Genomic DNA, 6,466 nt, shown 5'->3' on the forward strand with positions numbered 1-6,466 from the left:
AATAAGATACGTCAGGTAGCGTAGTAAAAATGACTCTCGGCACGTGCGAAAGAGGTCGGTTCTTATACCCGAGTGATACGAGAAAAAAGCGATGTGGTTTACGAAAAAAGGGTAGACTTGCGCAATGCGCGACAGGATAGCGAAGCTTTCGCAATGCGCAAGGGGTAATTAATATTGCATAATACGCAAAAGGATTATAATGGTATTGAAGCAATACGCGACAAAGGATTACGAAGCTGAGTATAGTTGCCAAGATATTGTGCAATTGTATGTGGGTCACGTGGTAATCCTAGTACTACAAGCGCAATATAGTTCCCTCGTAACAGATACCGGGCGTTAGCTAGGGACAATGCTTTAAGGACCAGCGGTCTGCTACACCGTGATCTGGACCGCGTGTGGGTGACCCCTGCTGCAAACCAAACTGTGCCCACTCCGCGAGATGCTATCACGTAAATCGTTCATAGCGAATCTAAACGATTTGTTCTCTTTCGAATACTGCACGCGCCCGGTACCGATGAATTAAGTCTCATTTGGTACTATCTTGACGCAACGTGGTCGGGTTACGAGCGACTATCTTACAAGGACTGGTTTTCGCGTCCTTCATGTTAATAACGTTTCAGCTTGGCCCCCGGCACCTTTGAGGATCCATCTAGAGCTCCGGGACATTCGGCATGTGTTCATTGCTTAATAAGAGTGATGACGTATTAAGGTGTATGTTAATTATGTTCGTGCATTTTACGTTGGTATCGTTTGTCTCTAATTTGTCCAGGTTTAGTAATTACCGCCAATCATTGTTTCCTCGTGTATCGTGCTTCGTATTTATACCCTTGTGTTCTGTTCTCTGTCGTCTTTCGTTTACCTGCACTCTGGATCGTGTCGCATGTCTTAAGTGGATCTGCTTGTAACGTACCGATTTCATATTGCAACCTCGTCGTATGATTCATTGTTCAAAGAGCATAACAATTGGTGTCAGTAGTCGGATTGATAGTTATTTCTGCGTCTGAGATACATCATGGAAGCAACTATATTGAATAAGCTTCTAGAGAAGCAGCAGGAAATGAGGGCGAAGCAACCAAGGCAGCATGAAGAAACCATAACTATAATCAAAAGGCACAGCTGGAGCATCAAAAGGCACAGCTGGAGCATCAAAAGGCACAGCTGGAGCAACAAAAGGCACAGCAGGAGCAATAATTAACACGCACAGCAAAAAGAAGACATGGCGCAGCAAAAGCTGCAGCATGAGCCAGCCATATCGCAATTAACACAGAGGTTGAGTCCTGGTGCGTCAACATCTGAAGCTACCGCTCCCAAGTTTGATTCGTTTGTAAAATCAAAGGAGAAATGGGATCAATATCTGCAACGATTCAACCATCACCTAGCATTTTACGGCATTTCCAACATGGAGAAAACAAGAGCGTGTCTACTCTCATGGGTTGGACCTGAAACGTACTCGCTCCAACGTAATTTGTTTGGTGCTGCTGATGTCAGCGCGCAAACCTTCGACGCGTTGACTGAGAAGTTGTCTACATGCTTTAAGGACTCAATTCATGTGCAAGCAGCCAGGTACGAATATTACAATTACATATGCATACGGGACAGTCGCATGCCGATTGGATCGCTACTCTACGCGGAATCTCCGAAGATTGCAACTTCACGTTTTCGAGAGAAGGCTATGATCAGAGCTACGTTGATGAGCTAATGCGTGATCTCATCATTGCAAAAACGCCGCAAGCGGATGTGAGACGGTATTGTCAAATTCTAACACAAACCAATCCATCCCTCGACGACGTTCTCAAAGTAGCCGCAACTTACATGAGAACGCTGGAAACTGATAGGGTTATCCAGGGCGAGAGAAACGGTAAATACACTTCCGTCGTCAACAAAATGACGTGGAGTTTTCAGAAGGGGAGAAAAGAAAACCCTGCAAATCCATCCAAGGCTACTTCCCGGAGAGACTGAAATCCTGCAGCCACTGTTTTATCGATCACCAGAGAAAAGACTGTCAGTATCGACATGCAGTAGGCTACACATGTCAGAAATGTGGTCGCAAAGGTCATACCAAACCTCTGTGTGCATGTCTATGTCTACCAAACCTAGTGTCACGCAACAGGTCACATCCGTCAATTTCTGCTCAGTGCCGCTCCTCTCCTTCGACATCGATCAACTATATCGACGCGTGGGAAACCAGCTCTGGATCAACTCCAGCATCAACGGCACTCAGTTGCCGACACAGTGGGACACTGGCGCACCCTCCGCCATGGTGGGATTGACTGGGTACAAAACCTTGTGCTTTCCGAAACTCTCGGCATACCATTGCTCTTTCGTAGCGTACGGCGACAAGCCATTGAAAGTGAAAGGTATTTGCACTGTAACCGTGCAGGTGGATCCGAAGTTCGAGTTGGCTTAAAATTGGTAGTTATCGACGAACACCGTGGGCAAAACATTTTTGGTCTCGATTGGAGCGATGCTTTCTCAGTGACCGCTAAGGGAACGTCTGCTTTGGATGCAATTTCCTCGCAGATGGTCAAATCGCAATCATGTAATACTATTAACATTTGTGATTCGATTGACAAATTGGCTTGTATCTTTTCAGTCCGAATTCCCTCTGTTTTGTCTAACGTATTAGGACGGTGCACCAAGACAAAGGTGACGATTCACTTGAATGCCAAGCCCGTATTTAACAAGCCATGTCCTTTGCCTTTCGCAAGGCAAATCGCTGATCAAACCGAATTGAATAGATTAGTCCAGAGGTCCCAAACTCAAATGTTCTGGCAGGCCAATTTTTAAGTTTTCGATGACGCCGTATGGGCCGCAGCATCAATCGGGATATTCAGTGTATAATTTCCAAGTATAGGCCTTGTATCACGGGACCTGGCAGACAGGCATTCCACAAACATCGTGGAAATGTAATTTACTATCGTATATTCACGCTTGACACGAAAACAAATCAGTTTTCAAATATTTAAATAAAAGCCCGATGGGGTCTACGGACCCTGGTTAAGAACCTTGGAAGAGAAATGTCCAATCGGCGAAGAATTCATTGGTGTCACAGCTGTAAGAGCGTACCACCACCTTGATCGCCGCCGATAGTAACACGGATAAAGAGGTCAATCAATTAAAGAGGTCAATCAACACCCAGCATGTAACCAACTATACGTCACGGGGGTCGCAGAATACCAATGGTTGCCATACTGACCTGATTAGATAGCTATATACCCTACGCAACTCGATCTACGACCTTTTGATATATTACAGGGGTGGGCAACATACGGCCCGCGGGCAGAATCCGGCCCGCAGAGAGTTTCCGGCCGTACATGGTAATGTGGCCCGCGGCCAAAGTGTGCCGCAACCCACCGGTATTTGATTATTACGTCAAATGATAGTTACTGTAGGTTTATTCTTTAGCGCGTGTGTGTGTGTTGGAGTGCGAGACTGGAGCTTACGCGTAAGTTCGTCAACACGAAACGGATTGCATTACCGGCATTTACGCATGTCGGCTAATCAAGATTTGGAAATTCCCAAGCCCTCGTTCGTATATACATTATACCAGGGGCGCGCAACATACGTCCCGAGGTCACAGTATACCACAATTCTACCCTACTTGCTCAATACGTCAAATTTTAGTGACTGTAGGTTATTGATTCTTTTTTTTTCAAACACAAACAATAGTGATTTTTCGTTATTCTTTAGTTCTTTGTTTTCTTTGGGTGCGACTAGGGTTGGGACTTCGGGATAAAATTTGAAATCCCGGGATAGGGATTTCCCGGGATTAGAAAAGTAGTAAAATACACATACAAGCTATACAAACAACATTTATTCCTTTTATTATTGACGCAAAAGATGAGAGCTTCAAGAGTATCCTAGTTTAGACCAGGGTTCTCGAGCTCAGATTTGCTCGCGGGCGAATTTCGTAGTTTCTGATGACGCGGCGGGCCGCAGCATCAAATAGGGCAGGGGTGGCCTACCTGTTGACCATTTACGGTCGCATTTGGAGTACTCATGAAGCCTACGGCCGCATTCCAGGGCATAGTCGCAATGAACTAGCTATACAGCAAATGCCGTTGTTAGGATGTCTTTGTTCATTTCTGGTGAGCTCCGGATTTCTCTATTTAAACATATATTGTCTTGCTATATGCATCAAAATCGCGAGTGGTCACTGTTCATATTATGGGTCTGTACAATTTCGTGATTAATATTAGTAGTTTTACATATTACTATCAAACGTTTATCCTTTCTCAGCCCACATGGATGTGATCAGATTCACCGGTAGAGTTGATGGATGGGGTGTTTTCGAAAATTTAGGGCAAGATATATGTGATGATGCATCTTCGGATGGGCCAATTGTTATTAGTTACTTTTTTGCATGCTGTTATTGCTTGACCTCCCATCAGGGTTTTCAGTATAGAGAGGATTCCGAGTATGTATTTCTATATGAAGCGCATCATTTTCCTCTGCTGTTCGAATCTGTAATGTGGGGCTGTAATTGCAAAGGGCCCTACTATATTAAAATCGAAGAAGGCAGTCACATTGAATCGCGCGAGACGCGAAGAAAATTTCAATATTTATTAAAAGCTATCAATAAATCGGGAGTCCATTCGTAAATTCAAATTGCATGTCGACGGCCGCCAACAGATACTAATTGAATTACGTGTCCACGGCGGCACAAATTTCCTTCTACGGCCGCAGGTTGGCCAACCCTCAAATAGGGGTATAATATGTATTTCCAAGTAGGCCTTATATGACGGACCTTGCAGACTGGCATTCCATACACATTGTGCGAATGTGATTCACTATTGTGATATTCATGAAAATGTCATGTTTTTAAATGTATTATTAAATATTTTGTTGTGCTTGGCATAATTTGGCGATGTAATGAGTTATATAGGGCCTCAGTTAGACACCATGCGAGACGACAAATGCATCATGTCATCGTGAAAGCTGCCGCGTTATAATTTCGCAGCTAGCGGGCATTTGACATGTGATAGCGATTCAGGTCTATGGAGTGGTTTTAGAAAGAATTTCAAGTTCTCGAATCCGAAATAAGATATTGTCCAGTTAAGTGCGACGTGCAGCCAGAGCTCAAATAACCTGTTCACAACTTTGATCGACCACATATGTCTCATTGATTTCAGCAGCTATAGAAATACATATACATCAATAAATTCATTGAATACTGTTTTGGTTTCTATACTTCAAACTTAAAATTTAAATTAAATACGGTTAATCATTGTATATGTGGATAAATACGCGGTAATGTATTGATTCAGGAATCCGGCCCGCCAAGTACTTCATTTCCCATATCCGGCCCGCCCACTGGAGAAGTTGCCCGCGTCTGATATTACTATTCCCCATGACAGTTTCATAGACTGTTCCGTCGGTAGGACTACCAATTAGGGATGGTGTGAACCTCTGAAAGGTTCAGGTTCGTGTGAACGCGAACCTTTTTGAAAGGTTCTGTGTGAACACGAACGTGAACCTCGTGACGTCACGTGACGTCATTTTGCTAATTTCATCTCTATCTTTCAATGAAACGATAACCTATATTAATGTACAGTACACGATACCTAGCGACGACTCGGGCCACATAAGGCCACAATGCTGAAGTACATATTGGTGTTTTAAACGCCGCTAAATGTATCAACTGAGGCAATCAGAGGATATAATACTCCCATAAAATCAATATCTTCCGTCGCTTTGCCAACAATTTCGACGAGGACATACGAAGAAATAAAAGCTTACGCCTTGAAGGTCTAGGCCAGACCGGACAATGTATTCGGCGTCTGGGTATTGCTACATTGATATTGAGCAGAGTGTAAAACGGGTTTCTAAACTTGCTACAGATATTACCCCATTAACAAGTTCTACAGCAGTAGCCAACACTTCAATCGCACGGATTTGGTTTTAATGATACAGTAAAGATATGAATTCAAGATTGACCCCGTACGCCTGCTAGATTTTTTGCATCAGAAAACGATATCAATCGCATTGATTGGTTGAATAAGCATCATTCGCTGACCACGTATTCGGCTCGTGATGTTGTGTGATTGCGGCTCAAGCTCACAGCATAGTGTCACTAAATATCCACAAACGGAAAGCTGGATATTTCGAGCAAACTATTGTAACAAAGCAAGTAAAACTTTTGAGATTGTCAAGGTGCATGTTCGTTTAGTGTTGATTTTTAATGCTGCCAGCGCCATACATAGAGTGGCCCGCAGTTGAAATATAATAAATTTGAACCAAAGATGTTACAATGAAGTGAAAATTGTAATCTATGAAAAAGGTTCACAGTGCAGAACCTAACGAGGTTCTGTTGTGAACGCGAACCTCTAAATTTCCGAGGTTCACACACAGAACACGAACGTGAACCTCGCGTTCACACCATCCCTACAGTACCAAGTCACCGTTCGGAATCGCAATTCCTTCTCTGATTTTACCGTTATACCCGACTCAGAGTCATTTTTATTCA

Source organism: Botryllus schlosseri, chromosome 6, assembly GCF_051294905.1.
Source record: "Botryllus schlosseri isolate E-star chromosome 6, Bs_hap1, whole genome shotgun sequence".
Classification (NCBI taxonomy): domain Eukaryota; kingdom Metazoa; phylum Chordata; class Ascidiacea; order Stolidobranchia; family Styelidae; genus Botryllus; species Botryllus schlosseri.